Below are 27649 nucleotides of genomic sequence, written 5' to 3'. Positions count from 1 at the left end.
AGATGGACCTATGCCAGGCAGCTCGTGTGAAGGGCAGATGTACAGGAGTTCTCTTTTGGCAGTGTGTGAGCTCAGGACCATACAGCACTCCAATACAGCTGCTGTTGGCGGCTGGCACTACAGGATATGGTGATGAACACTGGGTCCCAGATCTCTGTTTTGCAATCAGGAGGGTGGCAGCCAAAGTAAAGGGGCATTTGTCATGAGGGCAGGGAAGTTTGGCAGCTGGGGGAGCTATTTGGGATCACTGTCCCTGCGCTGTGTGGGAAGGTTTGGTGGCTGGGAGGGGCTATCAGGGGAGGGTGTTTGTTAGGAGACGAGATCAGATGGAAGCAGGGTTTGGAGCCTTTTGTATGGACTTTAATTATGGGCCAGCCTCTCAACAGTTCAGAGGGACTGTGCCTTGCTGAAATGCAACCCTAATTCACCTGGTCCCCAGGTTCATCCTTGGAAATGGGGGACCACAATGGGGCAGAGCACCCAGAACCGCCAAGGGCCAAATAGCCCAGTCTTGTTCTCATCATGTGCCTGAGAATGAGACCTCACACTTGTAAATGACTATCGTAATGCTTGATTAAGTTGTGACCTGCGGGGGTTTAAGTCTCTTACTCACAAGGCTCAGAATCCTCGCCAGCCACTCAGGTTGCTCTCTTAATGCAAGCCCTTTTACAGCGGTAATGATAGCCTGGCTTTGAGGAGCATTAACATTTCAGCTACCGCCTCAGCTCAGCGGTATTATTCTGTATCTCTGCCCCTTCACGCTGAGGGGCTTTTTACCATGTAAACGACCATTGCTGCATTTAACAGCTTCATTAATTCAATCACCACTTCTTGCTGTATAATATGAGAGAGAGAAGAATGCACCGGGCTGGGAGGCAGTCAAAGGTTTCATCCCGCTGCCCGGACGGTTAGAAATCCCTATAGCCAACGTGTGCAGAGGCCAGCAGAGCCAGTCGGCTGTGTTTGCCAGACTGCTGCTGAACTGTGCTGCAGGTGTTCGCCGTGACGACGACACATGTTTGAACCAGGCGCCCTGTGAAATTCGAAAATGTGCACTTCCTCTGCTTTGTCAGCACGGCTCCTCTTCGCCTGCAAGGGTTTCAAAAGCATGAGGGAAATGACTCACCCAGCCGAACGTGGGAATTATCCTGTTTAGCCGCTCTGCTTTATCCTGTCAGAAAGCCACGATGAAAAACCCAAGTCACAAGAGAGCAAAGGGGCTCCCACATGACTGACAGACACCAACTGTTTGAGAACTCTCAGATCCTGTTATCGAGAGGAGCCTGACCCTTGCGCTGCACCTCCATTTATCATCATTTTAATCCAGTTGGAAGTCTTTTCACAAGCCTCCATTTTCTTTCATCCCTTTCCTGCTCTCTTACCCTGAATGTTCTCATCTCCTTTTTTTGTTTACTTACTTTTTGGGGCGGGGGGAACCCTAAAGTTTTCATTTGTTTAAGTAGAAAGGGATCACTTTTCAGAAGGTTGCAGGCTAAATCCTCCCGGTTCAACCAGTAGAGCACTGGATTACTCCCCAAAGTCAATGGAATAAGTCCAGCCCAGTTTTACTGAGCTGAATTCAGCCTGAGTTTTTTTTTTTTTTTTTTTAAATTGTTTAGTGATCATGAATGTTCCCAGACTAGCAGCATGGGAAAGAGTTTATCCATACATCAGGACCAAGCTTCTCCACACTCTTATTATTACAGTAGCGCCTACCTTGGTCTCAGGTATTCTGCATTGTCACAACGAGACGGTCCCTGCCCCAAAGAGCTGACAGTCTAAGGCCCTCTTTCCTGAAGCACTTGAGTAACTTTTAAGCATGTGCAGAGTCTTTAGACTACTAACGTGCTTACTGTGAAGTCCTAATCCAGTGTCTGAACTACAAGGCCATCATCCTTCTTTCCATGTAACATCTGTCCGGGACTGGAGGGACTACCTGTAGGCGTGATTCTGCCCTTCCAACCTGTGACCTCATTGACAATATGCTGACAAAGGTGCTGGTTATGTGGTGGCTTTTGTGACCTTTAGGAACAGGGCTAAGGCACTGATGTGTTCTGTGAATGTGTCAGGATAGTGATAGATTGGAACTGGAATGAGAGCATTGGTGGGGACAGTTGGGTTTGAATTTATTTGTTATGTTTATTAGCAAAAGCTCCAAATGCAAGTGCGTAAAGATGCTATGTGCTTATGTAATTACATGGAATGTATAAACCAAAACAGCAGGTTTCAACTTTGGATGCTGATAGAAAAATCATGTCTTCTGAAAACAAAGCAAAGAAGAACCAGGTTGCTCACATTTTTGCGTGCACACATTTGATTCGAATTCGCAGTATAACTGCTACCTGCACCAAAGATAAACAAATGACTAGTGGGCTTGTGGTATAAGACTGGGACGAGAAATCAGGAAGAGCAGTTGTCCAATTCTGGCTTTGGCACTGTGCTGTACTCTCCACTGGCACAAAGGGGACATGAGGCTGGCTTGATTGGCTTCCCAAAGATCCTGTGCTATCACCCCTCATACCCCTTCTGTAGGGGGGATGTAGCCAGAGCCCCAATATACATCAGCTATTTCCAGGTGCTGGAACAGCATCTTGGCGTTTTGCGTAGCTAGGTACAATTTAAAGCAGCCCTGAGGCATAGTCTGTCTTTCTGTGGGCCCAGGATCAGGGGAATGCAAAGGTGATGTAAAGGATGCAAGAGTCAGACCCCTGTGTAGTGAGACAAATGACTTCATTGCCTCAGTTTCCCCCTGTTTAAAACAGGGCTGTTGTGAGGATTAATTAGATAATAATAAAACGTGTTGTACATGTAAAGAACTGTATAAGTACCAAGCACAATGATGATAGATGAACCTCAAAGGTTTGGTTCCAGTAAAGCATTGCAAAACTCTGGGTGCTTATCCAAACCACGCCTGAACCTCTGGGATCTGCAAAACTGCACCTGAAGCCTCATGGAAATGTTTTTTTTGTGGGGGAGGAGCACTTTCTGCTCCAGAACGTGACAGAACCAGAAGCACAGAGATGCTCACAAACAAAACGCAGTGAGAAAATGTGAACCTCCAAAAGTTCAATTCAGATTGAGTCCAAAATCACGGTGAAAATTTGCGGTGAGGCTAGAGTAGGGGATACTCTTATTTGATCTGCACTGTAATTCACTCAGCCCTAAACTCAGCAGTGTTTTCATGTTTCCAATGGTTTCTAGTTTTGAGTGTCTCTTCATTCTGTGGCCGCCACTGCCAAAAGGAATAAGTGTATGTAATTTAGGATAATCCCAGTAAAAATTGTCACCTATACTGAATGAGGTGGTGGAAAAGCATACATGTCAGCATTTGGCTAAACAGTTAAAGGGATGGCACCAAATGAAGCTAGCCGGCACTCAAGTCAGGTGTGTTTATCCATTTTTAGCACTGATCCAGCAAATGTATGGAAGATGGTGAAAATATCTCTGCACACAAGTGCCTATGATGCACACACTGAGACACAAGTGTTGAAACACAAGTATTCAGTAGGAAAAAACGTGGGAACAAAGAGGTTTGGGTGGCCAAACTACTCCAAGCTAATAGTAAGAGAGGAATGTGTACAACCAGTACCATTCATGAATTCTGGAGGATTCCTTTAATTTTCTCTTCCAGTTCTTCCCTCCCCCCCCCCCCCCCCCCCCCCCCCCCCCCCGCCCAATTCTTTTTAGCTGAAGTAAAGCTCATAGAAATAATATAAGAACATAGACAGAGAGACCCCTCATAGTACATGGAACAATAATCCAGTCTGCTTGTTCTGCTCTGCCCATTTCTTCTCTAAACAGTCTTACCAGGAAACCCTTGACCCAGTACAGTAAGGGTTTTGAAAAGCCCACTATGCAATTGAGCTGTGGGAGGACTTCTTTATCCTCTAAAGAGTTTAGTATTGAATTCTGGTTCACCCACAGGTTTCTGATCCCTGTGTTAACTCCAGTACCTATTCATACCTATTTACTTATTTATTTTTCAATTTATACAATACACCTATAATAAAATTTTAGGTGCATGAACAATCAATATTGAACGCAGATGACAAAATTGAATCTAAAACCTGCTAGTGCTAAGATTCGTCCCAATCAGTCTACCCTTTTAATAAAAACCTGGGTAAATAGATTTTACTAGCCACAGATTTGCATGGTATAAATTTCACCCTGTGGGGACATTAAAGTTGTCAGTTACTGAAGAAATTCTTAGTATGTCACAAATAAAGTAAAACTTGAATTCTTTGATCTAGAAGTGTTTTAAATGATTCACAGGCAAACTTTTCTGAGTGAAGAATATTTTGTCTTTTAATGAAATTAAATGTATAATTTAAAAGACCCTAAAACATGAAATTGATTAAACCTACCAGATGTCACATAAAACTTAAAATGTGGTCCTCCTCTGAAAAGTGTTTTAGTGAATCTGAAGCCTTGCTTAGTAGATTAGTTCCCTGTGTGTATCTGCTGTCTTTAGTGACAAAAACAAATTTTAATGCTAAGTATCCCTGTTAGCAATGAGGAGCCAGAACAGTTATTGGAGAGTGAGTTGGATTCTGTTGCTGCTTCTGCATTGCCAACAAAATATTTTGTGAATTTTGAGTCATTTGCACTTGTACAAATCCAGTATCCAGCCACCCACATTACTGAGACCATAATTTAGGCTGCAGAACCTTTATTACTTTTGATACTGAACAGATCTCAGGTGAAATTTGCAAGGCTGGTAGTTAGGAACACAATAATCTCTCTACTTATCACCTGAACAGATTTGATTGCTTAAAAACAAAAACAAAAAACACCACCAAACAAACACAGAACCTATGTGACATTTTTTACAAACACTTTTCACAGTCTCCCCTCATGAATACAATACCATTAGCATGCTTTTTTTGGTTGGGGGGAGAGAAAAGTAAATAGAGCTCAACAAATATTTTATTCAATTTTTGCTCTTTTTTCGCATCAAAAATAATCACAAAATTCTCACATTGATTCATTATTAAAATTACTTTTGAATTAGTTCATGGGATAATCGTCGAGTTCAGCTTGTTTGATCTCTGAATATTACAACTGCAATGCACATTGTAAAGTAACTGATATAGTAACACTTAACTAATCAACATCATGAAAAAGTTGAATTGTATGCTCCATTTTAATAATTGCATTTTGTGCAGTGGATATTAGTTTCATAAGTCACCCAGTCAGGGATCTGAGATATAACACCATGACTTATGTAACTCACAGCTATCATGTGGATTTTAACTGGGATGTTAAAGACCCAATTTAAACTATGCCAAACATACCTAGAGGCTATGATGACTGCCAGATAAATGCTTGTAATAACAATGTAAAATGGTGCTGGAATTTCTTGCATACCTCGGTTTTGGTAAAACATTAGAATCATAGAATCTCAGGGTTGGAAGGGACCTCAGGAGGTCATCTAGTCCAACCCCCTGCTCAAAGCAGGGCCAATCCCTGATTTTTGGCCCAGATCCCTAAATGGCCCCCCCTCAAGGATTGAACTCACAACCCTGGGTTTAGCAGGCCAATGCTCAAACCACTGAGCTACCCTTCCCCCTTTAGTACCACATACAGTAATGGTTTCAAAGGAAAACAATTCTCAACTTCCGCTCTATCTTTATCATGTTTTTCAAATAGGAATTCATTAAACTTCCTGTTTGGTAGGGTGGTAATATTTGTTCATGCTCCTAACTCTTAAAAAATTGCAGAATTTATTTTGCTTGTATCTTTAGTAAGGGCATATTTCATCAGTGGTGCTGGAAGAGTTTATAACTTCCATGAAGTCTCAAATGTAGCTCTCAAAGAAACTGCACACTCTCTTCAGTGTCAGCAGAATACTACCTGAGGCTTCAGTGAAGTTATGAGCACCAGCAACATAAACTGTGGAGCTAACTGTGTTAAAACTCGCATTCCACTGCTCACTGTAGCCATATAGTCCATCATTGTAGCCCAGTGGGCTCACAGCAGTTTGAAATTATCCTGGCATGGCCCTCCTGGAGATTAATTGTCCACCAGGTAGCGGGATTTTAAAAAGACTCCGATTTTCCCATGGTTCAGATAGACTAACAGCTGTGCCTGCACCATAGTGATTTGCACAGTATAAAAACCTAAATAGAACAATACTGAGAGCACCAGCAGAACACGGTGAAGAAGCTCCTTTTTGACTCTTGTATGCAAAATACCGACAGCAATGAAGTTCATACCTGCTTTCACCAGATCTGAATCTGACCCCATGCCTCTAGCAGCAGAGGCTAGGAAACCTGGAATCCCTGAGTCTGTTAGTTATGTACCTGCCCTCCTCTGCAAGGAAGAAGCGACATGGGGGCCCCAATGAGGTAATCATAACATGAGCCAGATGCTCCAGATGCTTTTGAATGGCCGCAATAATGTTCATTTACGGTAAATGGGTTACTCTGAAACGCAGCCATCTTCTCTAAAGCGCTGCTTGCACAGCTTTGCCTGATTGCTGAGGCCCTGGTGCCCCAAATGCTGAAACCAGGTGCAGGAGCTCTGCCAAAAAGCGATCTCTCCCACCGGTTTCAGACTTGCCCCGTGCGCCGTTCGAGAGAGACTGTTTCATTGTTGGTGGCTTCTCCACAAGTCAGCTGGAAGCCTTGTACGTTTCTCCTTGGCATTGTTTTAGCACATTGCTGATATGTTCGAGAAGCACAAGGCTGCGACGATGGAGCCAAGGGTTCTGCTAGGGAGGGGGTGGCAGGCTCTGGAGTCTGGGTTTAAAAGTCTTTAAAGCACACTGTTTTGTTCACCAAATGGGTTGGTGCGCCGCTGGCAGACCCACGTGGGTTCTGGATAGAGGTTACTTTTAATATCTGGCCCTCACTTTAGGATCTCTTTTAACAGCGTCCTTCTCAGCGTGCTTAGCCTGCACTCTAATCAGCTGTTGTTCAGAGCCCTGTAAAAGTATTGGCTGGCTTGCAGGCAGCCAGTCAGAGGGCAGCACCATAGCTAAATCTACTCCAGAGCTGGCTTCATTCTAGCCTTCTCCTGCCTTCTTTCTTTCCCCAGTTTTTCTGGTTACCCAGCAGAGAAGGATGACATTTTGAAAGCCCATGGCCACCCCATCATCCAACTGAGCCTTATGGAACAGCCTAGCTATAGTCAATAAGTGAGTATACCTTGGAAATGGTTAAATTGTATTGCTTCCCCTCCCACCTCTGCTCAGTGGCAGGGCCATGTCTCTGTCCAACGAGTGCATGTTCCTGTCAAGGAAGAAATAACGTGGCTCAGCATGCTGATACCAGTGGCATAGCAGAGATAGATGTTGCGGCCTGAATCAAAGCCGAAGGCAGCCCTCTTTCCTTAGCCGCTGGTGCTACTCCTCTGTTGATCACCGGGGTTGCCTGCATTGCTTGTAAAGAAGCAGACCCCAAACTTTGGGCTGGATCATGTGAGTGTCTCCTCATAGCTGTGCACTACCCAGAGTTACCCCCTTTCCCTTCAGGATGTGTGTGTGTATTGCAGTGAACATGAGAGAGATCATCCCAGGGCACGAGTGTGCCTCCTTCAGAGAAAGACTGCTGGCTCTGTGGAGACAGGGGAGGAGCGTGGTTTTGTGTGTGCACAGGAGGCAAGTAGAAGGAGACTGGGTGCTTGCTCCAGAACAACCTGAGGGAATTTCCCCATGTGACTTAGGGTCCCTACTACAAGTGCTACCACTGCTTCTGTTTGCCAGGCCAGTTGGTGGAGTTTCACAGTGTCACCAGTGTGTCACTCTCCACTCCCTCACTCCAAGACAATGGGCACCTGGATGCCGATAGGCACCCCATCTTTGTCAGGTAGTAGCCTGTTTATTGCTCTGAACAGAACTGGCTCAGAAACGGAGTTCTGCCTGCCTGCTCCCATGCCCCACAAAAAACTACTGCTAATAAATAACTGGCCGCCTTGGGGCATAAGCAGTGATTTCTCCCCCTTCCACAGGCTTTGCTGCCTGCTGTCCTTTAAGCAAAGTGTTCTGTCTCCTTTTATCATGCTTACTCTGCCCATATCTCTCAGATGAAAATGACAGTGTCTCTATTTCCCACCTACGACCCACCTACAGTATGAACAGACCCTAGCCCTAGATCACAGCTTTTGGCCAGGGTTAAAGTATCTCCATTAGAACAGTTCCTTTGTCATCAGTGTGCACGTTTACAGTAGTTATGAAGCAGAGTTTCCAGCCTCGCTCTGAAATACTGGGGGGAAACGCTGGTCTTCTGGTATGTTCCTTGTGGGATTTTTGACTTGGCCAAAACCGTTAAGGATGCTCAAAAGTCTGGAGAGAGAGCTCATTCTCATGAGCTTTCAAGCTCCATTTGTAGCTGTGTGCGCCTTTCAGCTTTCCATTTGCAGGCAGGGAAGAGACCCCTCTGAATTAGGCTGTAATAACCATGTTTCTCTCTCTGCAGTGGCAATAAAAATGGCAGTAAGCCACTGATGCCCCTAAGTTGGGTAAGGACACAAGTCTTGAAGTGTAGATAGAAATAGCATTATGGCTTCATCTTTCCCGCTTGCATAGATCGGGCCAAAGTCATTGGTGCACCAAGCATTGGAGGTGCTGCCGGGGCCAGTTTGGACCTGGAGCAGCCCTTGGGTTGCTCCAGCTTGAACCTGAGTGTCCATGGCCCCTCTGGTCTGTTCCAGAACCCAGGAGTTGTCCCTGGCATGTCCCCAATTTTGCTTCTTGCACTGGTGCTCCTGTAAGGGTTAGCAAAGAGCTGGTTTTGCCAACTGTGCATAGGCCCCCTATGTGTGGGGAATTCTCCAGGGAGTCCTTTGGCTGCTCCTTTGTTCAGAGCTGGCCTCGGAGGGGCATGAGGCACCATGATTAGCCCAGCACCTCCAGTTGCAGGACCTCTGCTACCAAAACAAGTGCAGTATTTCTCAGTTCTCCCTTTCTTGCCCAGAATAGAAAAGGAGCTTTGCCATGAGCTTTCAAGCACTAAGTGGGTCGAAAAATATCACAAGAAAAATACACCGAGGTGTTGTTTCAGCAGGTAACTGGGATTTGCTCTCACATGCTGGCCACAGAGCTGTAGCTGCCCACCCATGTGGGAAGGTGCCAAACTGCACAATGTGAGCAGAGGGTGGGTTTCCTGCTTCTCTCGCCGATTGCTCCTGCTGAGGTGCTGTTAAAGGCCATTCTGCTCCTTTACTGGGGCTGCATAGGGTGGGAAATGAAAATCATGGGCCTGCTGACTCTCCTGCATTCACCTCTCCTCTAGTTTGCCTGTTCCCTAGTTGCTGCTGTTTGTAGCAGGCCTCTTAGCATTTTATTCTGCATTGCTCTGTTGACGGTGATGTCACATCAGATGAGATGAACAATTCTTATCTGCTGATGTCAGCACTGAAGGAAGAGAAGGAAATGGTCTTTTTGTCTAAACTATTGTAAATCAGCCCAGTAAACCAGACAATACATTATGCTTTTGTTACACTGAGAGTTAAATTACAAGGAAATGAAGGGTGCATAATAATTCCCTGTGTCACTGATTTCCCTGCTTCTCAGAAAAACGTTCTCTCCCACAAACAGGTTTCCAGTCCTGGCATTATCACTGTGGAAAAGGCGCTATCTAGTGGCTATGATCTGCAAAAGAACTGCTGGGTGTGGGGGAGGAACAGCTAGAAATGGATAGATGTAAACAGGAGTGGGGTATTATGAAGGGAAGACATGTTCAGATGGGTCATATTACCTCAGTCCTAGACTTATTATTGTGTTAAAGGCAACATCATGTGCTCTGAAGACAACTCCGGGTCTGACTTTTCTGACACATCAGTTTTACACTGATGTTATACTAGGGCTGTCCCTAGAACAAACGGCGCCCTATTTCATGACTTTGATGCACGATTTGCATGCATGATTTATCCTTGTCGTATAAGATGATAAATTTACACACTAGAATCTGTAAATCTGTATTTATTCATGCCATATATAAGCAAAATGTAGTTCTCAGAAAGTCTGGAAGATTCCACAAGATTCTACAAAGGACTAAAACATTCTAGGAGGTTAGTGAAAAATGAATCCACGTATGGAACACCTGAAACATGCTACTTCAGATTTTCTGTTTTCCCTTTTATCACTAAAAACAACAGCACCTCAAGTCCAGAGCCCCCCCAAACCCAGTACCCTAGGCCATTGCCTCGATCGCCTGCCCCTAAATCCAGCTGTGTGTAATACTATTGAGATCAATGAAGTTACTCCTGATTTACACTGATCTAAGTAATAGGAGACTCACATGCTAAATAGCTCTCCTATTTATTTAATACATTATTAACCTTAAAATATGATCTGATGTTTGTGGTGTTTTCAGCTGTATTCCAGCTGGGATAAAGTACTAGCCAGAAATTCCATTTCTGAGGGGTAATGATACATTCATTTAATCTTCCGCTTGCATCAAGTGATTCAAATAAACATGTAGCAGCATCAATTCTTTTAGAGCCCCATTTTCTTCAGCAGGGCTTGATGCTTTGAAGATTGCAGAATTAATTTGTGTAGCCAGTTGCCTACTGGATCTTTAACAGCTGAAATTGAATAATGAACTAAAACAAAGCACTGTAATACACTGCATGGAGTAAACCAGTAAACACGCTCTACATTCAAGCACCACATGTCCATGTCTCTGTTTGTATCAACATGTACACACACACACGCACACACCTATCGATTTAAGCAAATGTATCCTCTATGCCAGAATTTGTCAATGGACATGCCCATAGTTCAGTGCAGATTTATGAGGATCTCTATCTGAATACTGATCCTTGGGGTTATCTAATAGTAAATGTCATGAGACAATATCTGAGCCCGGTGGGTGAGAGGAGGAAGAGCTGCTCTGTGCATGGTTCTCCCTCCTCCAACACAACAAGAGTACTCAGCCAGGTTCGTGACAGCCAGTGTCTGGTCCAGTGTAGGCCTCACTTCAGGTCCAGGGCCTGTGCTAGGCAAGGGGAGGGAAACTGGCCTGCTGGAGGAAGGAGTGAGTAGATTGAGCAGAGCTACGGTGGGAGGATACATATTGCCCCCTTCTCACTTTACAGAGCTTAGTCCAAAGAGGCTGACTAGAGTCTGGGGATGTATTCTCTTTTTCTGTGGAAACCCCTCCTCACACATTGGTCCTGAAGGGCAGTGTGGCCAGGGGGGTGAGTCCCTGGCAGTACAGGGAGTTTCCCCCTGCTCCCCTCACCCCCCCCCTCCCCGGCCACACTGCCCTTCAGGACCAATGTGTGTGGGGGGCGGGGGGAATGAGGAGCTTTGTTGGACAGAGCTGATGTAGAAGCACAAGGCCTTTACATGGATGGCCCTAGCATCCTGCAACTCGCCTAGGATCTGTCAGGCTTCAGGGTTGCCCCCATGGCCTCTTTGTGGGTGGGAAGAGACAACCCCATATGGGACTGTGTATTGTGATCTGGGCAAGAGGATCCCCCCAGATTTTGCTGCATGGAGGATGATCTGGTTTGCAGCATCTCCTCGATCTAGGGTGAAGTCCTTCAGCCCCACTGAAGTCAATTGGGTCACAATGCTTATAGCGAAGAGCAGAATTTAGCCCTCTGCATGTGACAAGGGGATTCCTCAGAGGTCTATCATAGAAGATTACACTGCTAGGGGTGAAGCTGCTCAGGGCAGAATGGAAACACCTCGATCTCTCATGGATCCTTCCAGTGTCCCACCATTTTGAGGAGAGATCAAAGTTAGGCTGGTTGTTCCCTCTGTGCCATCTCACTGTAACTAAATGTGCCCTGTCACAAGGGTCTGGTGAAACAATTTATATATGCAAGCTAAAAAAAAGTGGGAAACAATTTAAAATTTGGGAACGCTATTTCAATAGGAAAACAAGAAACAATGTACATAAATTGGAAATAATAACCACTAGTATTCTAGGAAAATGTGGCTTCATTTTTACCCTTGTCTAAGTAACTGCTTGAGCAAAGAGATTAACTCTTCATTTTCTCCATACCATGTCAGCACTGAGCACTAACCCTCTCCCCTTCTCCATCTGTCCTTCTATCACATGGATGAATGCTAGAACTTCACTCTATCACTCCTTCCATGAGTTCCAAGCCCCAAAACACAATTCTACCTCCACCTTTTGAGCTGTAAGCACACACGATTGCTCTGGTTTGTCTTATCTCCATTGGACGCCCCATCATTTAAAACTCCTGCAGAACTTCAGACCAGTGGAAAACTTGTGGTTACTTACCTATAGAAATCATAGGTCATCAGCAAGGTTTGAACCTGCAAAACTGGCTGTAAGAAACTGGCAATTAGAGCTGCAAGGCCCAACTACTAGAGGGTCACCTGATCCCAAGCATTAAACCAGTGGATTATACCTGCATCCTGGTGCTATACCTTAATAACCCCATAATGTCAGTTTTCTAGAAAAGCCCTGCTTTGTAGATTTTTTTAATTGCGAGCCAATAATAACAGCGCAGAAAAAATCAGCTGACCTATGGGGGGTGCACAATGTCGCTTAGCACCTTCCTGTCTGAATAAAGCCTCTAAAATCTATAAGTTTCATTGTACAGAAATGTGTACTTTGATAATAAACAAACCGGTGGGAGGAAATGAGAGAAGAGATGCTGCTGTAGAAAGAACTGAATGTCCAAGCTTCAAAACACAGAGAGAGAGAGAGAGAGAGAGATGACTCTTCACTTGCAAACATTTTTTCCTCTTATAAACGCTGCAAAAGATCATTTCATAATTACAAACTAATGTATGTGGCTTTTTTAACAACAAAAAAAAGCTTTGTTTCTCAGCGGCATCATGTGTATCACATGCTGCAGTTGCTATGGTAATTACTCCTGTTTTATTGAATAGCACTGCAAGGGGTTATACAGAAATGAACTAAACGGCCCAAATGCTTGTTAGAATGAATATGCCCAGTTATTTATAAAAGGTGCCATGAAGCACTCAAAGAAAATAAGAGGAAGGGAGGGGAAGGAAGCACTTTTATAAAGCCAAGACTGCATGTTCAGCCATTTTCCCTTTATTGGAGGAGGCATTCTGTGACCCTTACAGTTAAAAGGAAAACTAGTATGTCAGTCTGGGGCTGGTAAAAGTGTTTATTTCATGTATTTGCTTTGCTGGACCATACCAGGTGGAGCCAATTATAAATATATGAATCGGAGAAGAGCCAAAATTAGGACCCTTAATCTCCCCCTTCAAATTTCAAGGGGTAGGTTAAAATCGTCAGGTCTGAATATGCTCCTACCATTTGAGTTCCAAGCTGGATCAAAGAACAGAAGGGGTCTGTTTTCCTGTTCAAATCTGATTTTGGCCAGATTTCTCAAGCACAGCAATTTGCTTGAGATGGCAGAAATCTCGTTAGAGCAACTCACTTGTGAGATTGCAGCTCCCAGGATTTTTGTGCTGGCCAGTGCTGATTTGGCCTCAGATCCTGGCCTAAACATGATCTGCATCTGAACACTGCCTCCTTGGCACATTTTTGAAACAATTAGCAAAGCTATCCATCCAAGGAATGTTTCTATGCAGTGTAAATAAATTAACAGGAATTAATTAATTCAGCTAATTAATTTGATTGCGGCAAATTGATAAAATTTTACCAAATGCACAACATAAATTATTTGTCTGTATGTAATCTGTATGGAGATCATTAGTTCTTTATGATATCTAGGTCACAGATGAAATCCAAGATCTCACCGTACTGTAAAATAAAGGGAAATATACTTTTCCAATGACCTATCACATGGTGACCTTCAACGCCAAATAGTTTAGGAGTTTATGTAGTTCAGCATTCAGAAAGACCAAACTGTATAGAGTGAGTATACTTCACTTAATTGGGACCTTTAATTAAGTTTGACACATTTGCTGAATGGGGCCAAATGAGATTCTATCCTGATTTGGCAGGCGGGGCCCCTTCAAAGTAAATGGAACTCAGCATGGGAAACAGGGTTTGCACGCCCATGGGATTCTATGTCAGATCTCTATTAATGATTTCTAGCATAGAAGAAGATAGGTGTGTGTGTGTGTGTGTGTGTGTATGTATAAAATAGCATATAAAACTAAGGTTGCAGCTAGGGATGGTTACTTTGCTTGTAAGCTCTTTGGATAAGGACCATCCTTTTGTTCTGTGTTTGTACAGCTCTGAGTACAATGGGATCCTGGTCCACGACTAGAGATCTTAGGCTCTTCTGCAATACAGATAATAAGACCTTATTTTGTCTAATTGTGCACCCACTCAAACTTCCTAGGTATGAAAGCTTGACTCAGACTCTGTTATTGGGTTTACTTTTCTCCAAGGGGAGATGCTGGCAAAAGAAGAGAGAAAAATTCATAGGTGAAAAATGGAGCTCTGAGAAGGGGAGAGAGAGACTCACTGAAAAATGGTGTGTGTATGCTGAATAGAGGGCACTATATTGGGCCACCTTAGCTCTTGAGGAATTATAAGGGCTTTCTTCTAACTAACAAGATGGAGGTGTTTTTAAATTGAATCTGACTGAAAAGAACCACATTGCTTAATGACAGATTATAAAATTGGACAAACTCCAGTTAGTTTAGCAAACTCTTTGTCTTGACTATTAGGCTAAGAGGTCCGCAAACACTCAAACACCACAAGGTCAACCCAGCCCTAGCTCTCATTTTGGTGTCTTGGCACCTCCGGGCTCCACGCGTGGAGAGGCCCTTTGGTGCAGGGATCTCTCAGTCCTGTGCAGAAATAGCGGGGTCAGTTGCCCTTGTGTAACACCAACAGACGCTGGTGGGCAGGATCAAACCGGGGACCTCTGGAGCTTAGTGCATGAACCTCTACCGCATGACCTAAAGGCCAACTAGCTGTTATCACACTCATTTAACTCTAAGTGGTCTCGGTGCCATTAGATGGGACAGAACACCACACGCAAGAGGTGTGTGGGTTACACTTGCAGCACTACCCTGAACCCAGCTAAGGCCTCTCCTTGGCTGTGATGATCCACCTTAGTGAGGCAGGCACCAGGCTGAGGAGAAATGGACAGGCTGAGTGGAGGGAACACGGCACCACAAAGCTGCCAAAGAAAAAAAGAATCCAGCTTAGGTCTATAACCTTTCTGCAAAGTTCTCTTTGGGAGGGAACCGCAGGAACATCTAGGGCAGGGGCAGGCAAACTTTTTGGCCTGAGGGCCGCAACGGGTTTCTGAAATAGCCTGTCCCCCCGCCTCCAATCTGACGCCCCCTGCTTCTCCCCCCTGATAGCCCCCCCGGGACTCCTGCTCCATCCAACCCCCCTGTTCCCTGACCGCCTCCAGACCCCTGCCCCTAACTGCCCCCTGCTGCCCCATCCAACCTCCCCTCCTTCCTGACTGCCCCCCCCGGGACCCCTGCCCCATCCAACCACCCCTTCTCCCTGACCGCCCCCAGACCCGTCGGCCCTAACTGCCCCTTGCCCCTAAATGCCCCCCACTTCCCCCATTCAACCCTCCCTCCTTCCTGACTGCCCCCCCGGGACCCCTGCCCCATCCACCCTCCCTGTTCCCTGACCGCCCCCCACCGCCCCATCCAACCTCTCCTCTCCTTCCTGACTGCCCCCCGGGACCCCGCCCCCATTCAACCCCCCCGTTCCCTGCCCTCTGACCACCCCGACCCCCATCCATGCCCCTGACCACCCCCCGAACTATCCAACGCCCCCCTGCCCCCTTACCATGCAGCACGGAGCACCAGGTCAGGCTGGGCTCTGCAGCCCCACTGCCCAGAGCATTGCGTCGCGCAGTACACTGAGGCTGCAGGGGAGGGGGGACTAGCCTCCCGGGCGAGTTGCTCAGGGGCCATGCAGGACGGTCCCATGGGCCGGATGTGGCCCATGGGCCGTAGTTTGCCAAGCTCTGATCCAGGGGAATCTCAAGTAGCTTAGTTCCACTGGAAGGAGGTCTCTGGGGGCTAGATCCTCTGCAAAGGAATAAGAGCCTCCGAGGGGTTCCCTGTGATACTGTGGTGGTTCTAGGGAGGTTCTGTAGCCTGGTCTGCAGTGGGACAGACTCTAACCCCCTCTGGTGAAGTGATGGGTGGGAATCTCTGTGAGGAACCCCCCTGCTGTGGATTTTCCCAGGAGAGAGAGTGATCCATCTCATGCTTTGGCTCCATCCACACGAGCTAGGCACACTGCATCAGAACTTGATCTGGTCACCACTGTGTTTAATATGCAGGGAAGCCCAGTTTGCCAGGCTGCCTGAAAGGACTACAGAGATGGAACTTTATTGGGATGTCTCCCAGGGAACAGATTTAGCTCGATGAGAGTGAACCAACTCTTCTCTTAATCAGCAAAGTTGCTTTAACGAGCTGTCCACGGGGGTGCCTCAATTAAGACGGTTCTCCTGGATGAAGCGTTTGTGCTCAGTTAGGTTTGATTTCACAGTGATTTCCTCCCCCTGATTGTTAAGCACTTCCCTATCGTGCTATGGAAGACATGTTTTGTCTGGTCTGGGGATTTGGTCTGCCACCTCGGAGTTACATCCTCCGACCAGATGGAAGCGGGACACTGTCTCCGGCCCCTGCAGTCAGAAACAGCGATGCTTTTTAGCTGGCAAGCAAGCAGCTTCTTTTGCATGGAAGGCTGTGTCCATCTCTCCACCAACTCACACTAATTATGTTAGCTTGGTTTTCACCCAGCCTCCAGTTGCTTCTTTTTCTATGCCCACATCTGTGACTACCAATTAACACAGCAGTGAGTTGCTGCAGCACCCCCGAGCAGACCAGCCTAGCCTTAATGGTTTTCAAATACTGTTTTGACCTGAATGGATTCCCTTTGTTGGACAATTATAGCCTTATATAGGCTATAATTGCAATTGGGAGGCTAGGCCTGTAGATACCAGGGAGCAGTGATGTATTGAGAACAAACAGTATTACAAGCCTGTCAATATGCCCAAATACTCTCATTTAGATCATTTTAAAATGTTTAAGAAATCATTAGAGCTCAAACCGAATGCACGAAGTGTGATTATCTACTCGCTGCTAACAGGAAAGCTTGTCACTTCTGTTATGCGAAGCAGACAGCACAGCAGCCGAATTTATTTTTAAGCAGTGTGTGACATAAATAGCAATCTTAAAGGGTTTTGCCATTAAAAACACCACCGGAGACTCAGCTGCAGTCCAAAGGACTTTGGGAAGCAATGTTTCGAGAAGAGATTGCAGTGGAACCCATAAAATATTTAGCTGAGGCTCTGAAGACATTGTGCTTGGCTTCCCAGAACGACACAAGGGCACCCGCCAATGCATTATTAACAACTTGAGAGCTGAGCCATGGGAGGGGAGTGCAGCGACAGGGAAGGATGCAACACGGATATGGGGCGACAACAGTTTGGAGAAATCACCCCAAGCGTAGGGAACAATGTTTAGCCATTACCCTACCAGGGGAGAGTGCCTGGGGGTAGTTACTCATGTATGTTGAGGGCTGTCAAGACAAAAGGGTGCATGAGAGACAGCAAGTGGTTGAAGGAATTAGAAATAGGGAACATCACACCTCTTGTTGCAACCAAGTAATTACTACCACAAGAAGGCAGTTTGGGGACTTATGGTGGGTTTGGTCCATTTCCTAACATCCACATCCGAAATATCATCAGCAGAGAGGCCAGAGACTAAGGGCTTGATTGGGCTAGAGGCTGGCCCCGATCCAGAAAAGCACTTAAGCACATGCTTAAACTTAAGCAGGTGTGTCGTCCCATCGACTTCAATGGAATGACTCACTTGCATAAAGCTAAACACATTTAAGTGCATTGCTAGACTGGGATCAGAATGCTCAGCATGTTGTAAGATCAAGCCCTGAATAGGGTTGGAGATGGAATGACCCGTGGCCCCCCGAGCGGTATAAGGATTGAAGCATGAAGGAGACTTGCACTGCCACTTTGGATACCACACCTATGCTGAGGGTGGAGGACATCTGTCTCCAGGGCTGTCAACCCAGCAGCTTTCGTGAACACTTTATGTACTTTTAAAGTTAAATGTGTATTATTATTTCCTAAGTCTCTGTCTGAATTAATTTCCCAGAAAGACTGCATGAGTTTTATGTGTTGGTATCATGTGAGAGCCATTGACCTGGAGACATGCAATATATTTTTGATGAAGTAAATGTGTGATCAGCTGACCTCCAAAATCAAAATGGCAAAAATACCTTCCCCATGCTTTTAAAGGGAAATGAAAATGTTTAATTGATTTAAAGTTCATCGAACATGTAAAGTTAACCTAGAGGCAAATCATTAACTTCCTCCTGAAAGAGCATAATTGCATGGGTACGTGTTCATGAAAGCAAAGTGCAGGATGGAGAGAAATTCTGCTTGTCATTGGATAGCCTATATGCATGACATTTAGACAAGATGCAAAATTTGAATCCAGAATTCAAGGTTGTTTGAATGCAGGTTTTTGGCTGCGTCCACACTGCAAAATGAGAGTGGGATTTAGGCTCTGACCCACCTCCTGGGACCTGGGTCCAGAGTGATTACTGATGCAAATCAGACAGATTTGTATGTGCATGGGAGGGGGGCTTGGGCCCGAGCTTGGTGTGCAGTGTATGGATACACACAATGAGCTCTGCGTCAAAGATGATGCCCAAGTTACAGGCCTGACTGACAGGAAGTTCAGTCCACAGTGATCAAGAAAGGAGATAGCAGTTGGAGGGGGAGATTAAGATTTGTGTTTTAGCCACATTGAGCTTGAGCTGGTGGGTAGATATCCGTGACTAGATGTCGGAAAGAAAGGCGGAGATTTTAGTCTGGGCAGCAGGTCTGTTGAGGTAGATCTGTGAGTCACGAACATAGAAAAGGTAGTTGAATTAGTGTTTGAGGATCAGATTGCCCAGAGATAAGGTGTAGAGGGAGAAGAGAAAGGGGCCAAGGACAGAGCCCTGTGGGAACCCGTCCCCCGCAACAGAAAGTTGGAAGGGGGGAATGAGCAGGATCCGCCAGAGGACCCACTGAAGGAGCATTTAGAGAGGTAGGAGGAGAACCACAAGAGGACAGAGTTCTAGTTGCCAAGATTTCAAAAAGAAGAGTATGGTCGATGCTGTCAATAGCAGCTGACAGGTGAAGGAGGATGAGGATGAAGTACTGCTTCTGAGCTTTGGAAAGGGTCTAGGATGGAGTTGGAGGAGTGGAACTCCAGACAGCAGTTGTAACCAGCGGGTGTAATGAGTTTAGAGATGAGAGGGAGAAGGGAGATGGGGCAGCATTTGGAGAGGCAAGTGGGTTCAAGGGTGGATTTTTGTTAGGATGGAAGTGACTACACCATGTTTGTAATCGGATGGGGAAGAGCAAGAGGAGAATGAGAGGTTCAGCAGAAGACTACAGGAAGTGATGAGGGTGGGTGCCAGAGAGACAGGATGGGATGGGGTCACTGGGGAAAGTGGAGAGGTTAGAGGAGGAGAGAAGATGTCCCTTCTGCACCTGTGACAGGGGAGAAGGAGGAGAGAGTTGTAGGAGTGGAAAGAGGCTAAGGGGAAGATGAAGCCCTTGTCTCCCAGAAGCCTGTCCCTTTCTTCTCATTGCTCCTATCCTCCCCCAATCACCAGAAGTCACTTGTGCCCCTGTCCTTCCCCTTTCCAGAAATAACAACTTATTTGGTCCCTGAGAGGTTTCAGAGTAGCAGTCGTATTTGTTAGTCTCTAAGGTGCCACAAGTACTCCTTTTCTATTTGATCCCTGTTTTCCCTCTCGGCCTTCCTCCCACTGCAAAAATCTCTGTCTTTGGCTTAAACATTTCCTGGTGCCGCTGTGCATCTACATTATACTTATCAATGAGTTCTTGTGTCTGGCGTCCCAATCTGCTCCAACTCTGTGGTGTGGGACCAGTAAGACAGTTTCTCAAAAGGTTTTTAAACTTCCCATCCAGCTGAATCTCTTCCCCTTTCAGATTTCAAGGCTTTATCATGGCAAACTCACCCTTGCTACCAGAGTCGTTTCTTTCTGCTGGCGCTTCTCTTCCTGGTGTTGTTTTAGTCAAACAACTCCTGCAATATGTATCATTTCAATTATCTTGAAGGTTTACACTGCTTCCAATGAACTGAGCTGTGCTTCCATCTTCTGCCCATTATATTCAGACAAAGAAGGGTAGGGGTATATGGATGGTGAATGGTGTGTGAGCCAGGGTTCAAAGGACAGGAGCTTATAAAATAGTTACTCAAAACTCCTTTCCCATAGTCTGTCTCTCTCCTATATATTTAAATGCAGTCTGCAATCATGGACTAGGAGATTTAGTTTTAGAAAAGGTTTCTTCTGAAAGTAATATGGGGAAATGTAAATCAGTTGCTTGTTTTTTGTTTATGCTCCTGGACAGTAAGAACATAGGCAATTGTTGTTCCAAGTATTTCACAGAATATATAAAATCTTTCTTTTCATAGAGGATTTATTTAACTAAAGATTATCCAGCTTGCAAAGAATTATTTTGTAGGAAATGAAATCTCTGTAGCTCTTTCAGTTCATGCCAATGCTTGCCAGCTGCCCAGCCCAGCTCCCGCTCCCTAGTCACAATGCCCATAAATATCTGGGAAACTGTCCATTATAACCAAAGTTTCCATCCAATACTTGAAACCAGAGGAAAAACACGTTTGCTGTGGGGAATCTGTTCATGTCCATTATCTCTGATGGTCCCTGATAAGTATGTGGTACCGTGCTAGCAGAAGCGTGCTGCGCACAATGGAAATATTGCCTGCTTTCAAAAATTACGATTCCCCAGATGGAGCCCTTTGAAAGTAATTTAGTGTTGCCCAACTCCCTGCTTTCAACAGTGTGTACAATCTGGTACCATCTTGCCACTAGTCTGACTGGGAGCGAGGATCCCATTATAAATGCCAAACAAAAGAACCTCCCCGTCCTCGCTCTGTTTTTACTAAACTAATTACTTTATTTTTGAAAGGGGAAAAGGGTTCTCTCTGCATCCGTCAGCCCTCACCCCTCCACCCTTCTTTGCTGGTTTGATCCTTAAGTCATGCTTCTATGGTGACCAAGAAGGTAATATTTTCCTTTTGCTTTCCAGTTGTAATTTGAAGCTGGATTTTCAGAATGACCAAACATTTGCCCTTCGCCACCAGCGGAGAGTCAAATGGCAGTGGGTGAAAGTGAGAAAACTTTACCAAAAAAAAAAAAAATCAATGCAGAAATACTGTTTGAAGCACTGTTATAATCGGAGACTGGTAATGCCCACTACAGTAGATCTGAAAATTCTGGATATAGTCTTGTGTTTGGGAAGGCATCATATAATCATCTGATGCAATACTTGATCACCGCAATATTTGTGTCATTGTGCACTGTTATCATCCATGGATTTTGGACACCTCAATGCTCCTGACAGCTGGCACAGATTGTCCCCTCGCCACTGGGACTACACTAAGGAAGCCTGCAGCCCAATATGGTTTTTTTCCCCCTTTAAAGAATAACAGTGTCTCTGATCTTGTTGAGGCGTCTGCAGGTCTTCCTCGCACCACTGCCTGGCTTACTAATGACCTCATCTGGTGCAGGAGAGAGGCACATCATCTTACGTTGTTCCCAGAAGAGCTGCCTCTCTGAGACAATATTCTAGGGAATAAAACAACAGGAGCAGCAGCAGTCGACTCAGTGATGGCTTATGCACCAGTGTTGTTTCTGGAAAGCACTGCATCTTCTCTAACAATGTGTGTGTCCTTTGTGTATGGGATCCAGCCTGGCTTGAATTAAGGGAGAATTCAGGATAGAGGGTGTGGGGGAGAGGGCAATCCCCTTCATTTGAATAAAAACCTGAAAGCTTAGGTAACAAACAAATACAGTAAACCAAACCAAAGCAAACATTTTAATAACAATTCATATATTGGCCCAAACCTGAGGGAACTTGGGGTGTTCTTGGAGTCCAAACCCAGATCTGGATTTCATGGCTTGTCCATTTCTTTAGAATGGGCTGAATCAAACCTCTAGACGCCAACACCCTGGACTTTGGGAGTTATGTTTTGAAAACCAGTTCACTTTTTGTTGTCACACCCTCTTTCTCATAACAAAGGGCTCTGTGTCTTTTAGACTTGCTTGAACAATCTGGATTACATTTACATCATGAGGCAGGTCTGTCATATAGAGGAACAGATGTTCAGGATGTATTATAAATGCACAAACTATGTCCCACCCATACTTTGTCATCATTTTACCCACAATGGTCTGATCTTGAGATTATTGTTATTTTTTAAACCTCTCACTGGACTCAGAGTTTTGAGCATGCAGTGACTGCAGGGTGAGGCCCCGAAATGTTGACTCTGCACATTCCCCAGTTACTGCCACTTTTAAAACTGTGACAAAAGGTAGTATCCTTTGACACAGCAGCCTTTGATGAACAAACAGCTACTTGATAATGCTCAGAAAATGTATTTACTGAGCTCCATTTTGCAGCCAAACATATATCCTTTATTGTTCCTTTTGGCATTCTGCCCACAATGTTGATCCATTCTCAGCCTTAACCCCGATAGACCGCTCCCCGTACCCAGGCCCACCCTTACTTTATATATTTCATCAACACAGCTGGATATCCATCTATCTACTATACCCTTTGCTGCCTTCTGTCTGCCCTTTCTTCCTTGGACCGCATAAACCCAGTCTATCAGAAGCTCTAAAATTACTTGTTCTGTGAAGTTAAATCTTCAAAGTTCTTTGGAAATCTAGTGTTTGAAAACTCGTCCCTTTATCACATTTAGGATTAGCACAAAAAAATGGCAACACAGTTTCTGCAGTCCTAAGAAAATTGCTATTAACCTTCAGAATAAAAGCAGGGACTGTCATAATGGTTAACTTCCCCAAGGAAAGTGCCAGGAAGGTGGAAGCCAGGACAAAGCAGAGACCTCACCAACAAGTCTCAGAGAATCAATGGCCAAAAATAAATACATACATACATACATACATAAAATAAAAAAGAAAGCTGCCTCTGTACTTAGGAAGGAGAGTATTAAGTTTGAACCTGAAGCAGAATTCCAGATTCAAACATCTCCGCTGTAGCTCACGAAAGCTTATGCTCAAATAAATTTGTTAGTCTCTAAGGTGCCACAAGTCCTCCTTTTCTTTTTGCGAATACAGACTGACACGGCTGCTACTCTGATCCCTATATTAGATGCATCATAATTCCAAAACTGGGTCTGTAATCTGCAAGTGGCCCCTAACTTTATCATGGGCTAAACCAAAATTCCAGTTCTAGAGCTTCGGGGTTCACCATCTGCTTCCAAATGTTGTGGCTTAAATCCATGTCTAAGTGAGACAGATACTCATGGTCTGAAAAGTGACTGAAGCAGAGCCCATTGGGCCCCATTGAAGCTTCAAGATGCTAGTGATTAGCCTTTGGAATAAAAGTGTGTTGTAGGCCTTAACTTTGTTGTATTTATAAATCTCAGAACATGGTTGGGCTGCTTAGAAGTCTCAGGAGGCCAAAAGTAGATTGCAATAAAATAACAGAGATTGTTTGCGTAACAATAACATACCTTGTCTTTGTACTTTGCAAATCTCATGGGGGAGGCTCACATTGGAGGGAGGAAAACCCTTTGCCTTTCTAGAATTGAGTGTCCATTCCCTGAGCCTCTTTACTCCCTGTGCATAGACAATTCACCAGAAATAGTGAAAATAATAAATGTAATGTTTGTCCAAAATCACCCAACCATTGTACATCACTGTGAGATTTATTTACCGCACCTTACACCTCTATAGCACTAATTAGTGAAAGCTGTGAGTGTGACTTATAACTTAGTGAAGGTTTTAGATTAGTTCACATTGACTCATCAAACATGAGTTCACGTATCAATGTCGTTCTTCTTTAAGCCCTTGCCAAACCTCTGAGCCATCCAGCCTCTTTTCTGACCAAGAGGCTGAAATCAGGCATCATTATAGGTCCCAGTCTTGCAACCCTTTGAAGTTACTTTACTCATGTGAACATTCTATGGGATTACTCACATGACTAAAGTTACTCATATGTTTTAAGTGTTTGCAAGATTGAGCACCTGGTCAGTTTATTTGGGCCCTTGTCCTGCTCCCAGTGGAGACAATGGTAAAACTCCTATTGACTTTCCTGGTGCAGGATTTGAGCCCATGCTCCCTTAACTGATTAACATACGGTATGAGGCACGCTCGACAGACAGCTACATACTGCTCAATGTGCTGCTCGAATGTGGTATGTTCCCACCTTTCCATGGGGAAACACGCTACCAGAAGAGAGACACTCTCTCGAGCGGCTGAGAAAGGGTGAAACCTTAGCAAAGCTGGAAGCAAATTAAATTTTTTCAATCATCCCTAATGGCTGTGTAAAATGCCCCTATCATGTTAGTAAATGTGAAAACAGTGCCTCTCTTCCATTGCAATCTGTATCACCCTTTTCAGGGGATTCATTTAGTATGATTAGGCTGGAGACGCATTTTGTTTTGAGTCAATACAGGGCCACCCAGACGCACTTACATATTTATCAGCTTTCATTATCCTCGTTGCAGATTTTAAATGATATATTTGCATCCGTCTGCATGGGAACATGACACACATCCTAAGTTACACAGCCAAACTGCTCCCAATGCGCTGAGCCATACAGGAGAGTTTACTGTAGGTTTCTGCAGAAACTGTTATGTGCTGATCTGTGTACCTCCTGGCTGACTTCAGTTAAGCAACTTGACAGCTCGGGTGGAATGAAAACCATGGTCGGCGGGGGCCATGTTCCCTACACTCTGGTTTTCCAGCAGACCAAAGAATGACAAATGATTTTGTCAGTCCTGTTGATGAGGACATCACAAAAACTGCCCACTGATGTGCATTTTTTCCAAGACGGGGGGGAGGAGAGAGTGTTTTGAAATCAGAGTGTTTCATGTTTCCCTTTGCTTTCATCTGTCCACAACTGTCATTCACCACTTTAGAGGAAAGCAGAAATCAGTGCGATTCCTGAGCAGCTTGGGTATATGCGCACATGATGAGATCGTACGATACTTGCTACTGCGGCCTGGACATGTTTTGCTTAACTAAGGGGCAGTCCCAAAGGGTATCCTGGGTTGTTAAAATGACAGCCCCTAAAATGTGTATTAACACCCACAATGAGTCCTCTTGGGGAGTAAACTGAATGCGGTCCTAACTCAACAGTCTATCTGTGTACCCCAAAAACACACACACAGAGGCAAGCTCTTGGGTGTATGTAGACATAATACCTGCTGGGTCCCAAGAGGCCTTGGGGCAGCTAGCTTGTGGCCACACTATCGAAATAATGTATCTAATCCTTCAATTCTCAACCTGGAGATTCTACTGCCCAGGTTGGTTGTGACCAGGTTTCAGGGGGTTTGACCCCTCCCTCCCCCATCTTTATTTATGGTTAGAGAGGAGAGGGGTCCTGAAGCTTTGGTAACATGGGGTCACAGTATGGGAAAGGCTGAGAACAACTGATCCACTCTAGTCTATTTTGGTAAAAATATTTACATAGCCCTTAGCACCATAGCATCCAGCCAAGGCCAAAACCCCATTTTCCGGTCAGGTCTGCCAGGTTTGGAAGCAGACAGCAAGGGGTTAAGTGTCTGGGGAGTGGATGCAGCTGGAGTTTGTTAACCTATGAGGCCCAGCTGACATGTATAAAAAGAGGAAGAGGAAAGGCATGGGCCTCTGGTGGAAAGGCTGTATGCAATGCAGGAAGGTACTTTGATGGCCTGCCGAGCAGTGAGAACTTTTATTATGAAACCTGTTTATATCCCAGCAAGGCAGGACTCTTATTTGGACCCCAGGAAGGAAAGGAATTAGGCCCTTTTGTCTTTCATTCTGAGAGTGGGCTATTTCCATCATTGGAGAGGGGGAGTCCCTGCAGCCACAGTTTACTTTGATTCTTCCATATTGCTACAGGTTTCAGAGAGGTAGCAGTGTTAGTCTGTGTCAGCAAAAACCACGAGGAGTCCTTGTGGCACCTTAGAGACTAACAAATTTATTTGGGCATAAGCTTTCATGGGCTAAACCCCACTTCATCAGATGCATGGAGTGAAAAATACAGTAAGCAGTATATATGTGAAAAGATGGGAGTTGCCTTACCAAGTGTGGGGTCAGTGCTAATGAGGCCAATTCAATTAAGGTGGAAGTGGCCTATTCTCAACAGTTGACAAGAAGGGGTGAATATCAAGAGTGGGAAAATTACTTTTGTAGTGCTGACGAGGCCAATGCAATCAAGATGGACGTTGCCCATTTCCATCAGTTGACAATAAGGTGTGAGTATCAGCAGAGGGAAAATTACTTTTTGTAGTGACCCATCCACTCCCAGTCTTTATTCAGACCTAATTTGATGGTGTCCAGTTTGCAAATTAATTCCAGTTCTGCAGTTTCTCGTTGAAGTCTGTTTTTGAAGTTTTTTTGGTTGAAGAATTGCCACTTTTAAGATTGAAGTGCTCTCCTACTGGTTTTTGAATGTTACAATTCTTGATGTCTGATTTGTGTCCATTTATTCTTTTGTGTAGAGACTGTCTGGTTTGGCCAATGTACATGGCAGAGGGGCATTGCTGGCACATGATGGCATATATCACATTGGTATATTGTATATATCACATTGGTATATTGGATGGCATATATCACAGCCCTGATGGTGTGGCTGATGTGGTTGGGTCCTCTGATGGTGTTCCTTGAATAGATATGCGGACAGAGTTGGCAACGGGGTTGGTTGCAGGGATTGGTTCCTGGGTTAGTGTTTTTGTTGTGTGGTATGTAGTTTCTGGTGAGTATTTGCTTCAGGTTGGGGGGCTGCCTGTAAGTGAGGACTGGCCTGTCTCCCAAGGTTTGTAAGAGTGAGGGATCGTCCTTCAGGATAGGTTGTAGATCTTTGATGATGCGCTGGAGAGGTTTTAGTTGGAGGCTGTAGGTGATAACTAGTGGCAATAACTAATAACAAAGATAACTGTTATTTTCTTTGTTGGGCCTGTCTTGTAGTAGGTGGCTTCTGGGTACCCTTCTGGTTTTGTCAATCCGTTTCTTCACTTCAGCAGGTGGGTATTGTAGTTGTAAGAATGCTTGATAGAGATCCTGTAGGTGTTTGTCTCTGTCTGAGGGATTGGAGCAAATGCAGTTGTATCTTAGAGCTTGGCTGTAGACAATGGATCGTGTGATGTGGTCTGGATGAAAGCTGGAGGTAAGTATGGCATGTAGGTAAGTAGAGGGGTCAGTAGGTTTCTGGTATAGGGTGGTGTTTATGTGACCATCGCTTATTAGCACCATAGTGTCCAGGAAGTGGATCTCTTGTGTGGATTGGTCTAGGCTGAGGTTGATAGTGGGGTGGAAATTGTTGAAATCATGGTGGAATTCCTCAAGTGCCTCCTTCCCATGGGTCCAGATGATGAAGATGCCATCAATGTAGTGCAAGTAGAGCAGGGGTGCTAGGGACGAGAACCGAGGAAGCGTTGTTCTAAGTCAGCCATAAAAATGTTCGCATACTGTGGGGTCATGAGGGTATCCATAGCAGTGCCGCTGAGTTGAAGGTATAAATTGTCCCCAAATCTGAAATAGTTGTTGGTGAGGACAAAGTCACAAAGTTCAGCCGCCAGGTTTGCCGTGACATTATCGGGGATAGTGTTCCTGACTGCTTGTAGTCCATCTTTGTGTGGAATGTTGGTGTAGAGGGCGTCTACATCCATAGTGGCCAGGATGGTGTTTTCTGGAAGATCACCAATGAATTGTAGTTTCCTCAGGAAGTCAGTGGTGTCTCAAAGATAGCTGGGAGTGCTGGCAGTGTAAGTAGGGTG

This window comes from Chelonia mydas, chromosome 11 (assembly GCF_015237465.2).
Source record: "Chelonia mydas isolate rCheMyd1 chromosome 11, rCheMyd1.pri.v2, whole genome shotgun sequence".
Lineage (NCBI taxonomy): Eukaryota > Metazoa > Chordata > Testudines > Cheloniidae > Chelonia > Chelonia mydas.
The sequence above is the reverse complement of the archived record's forward strand: the minus strand, read 5'-3'. Positions refer to the sequence as shown.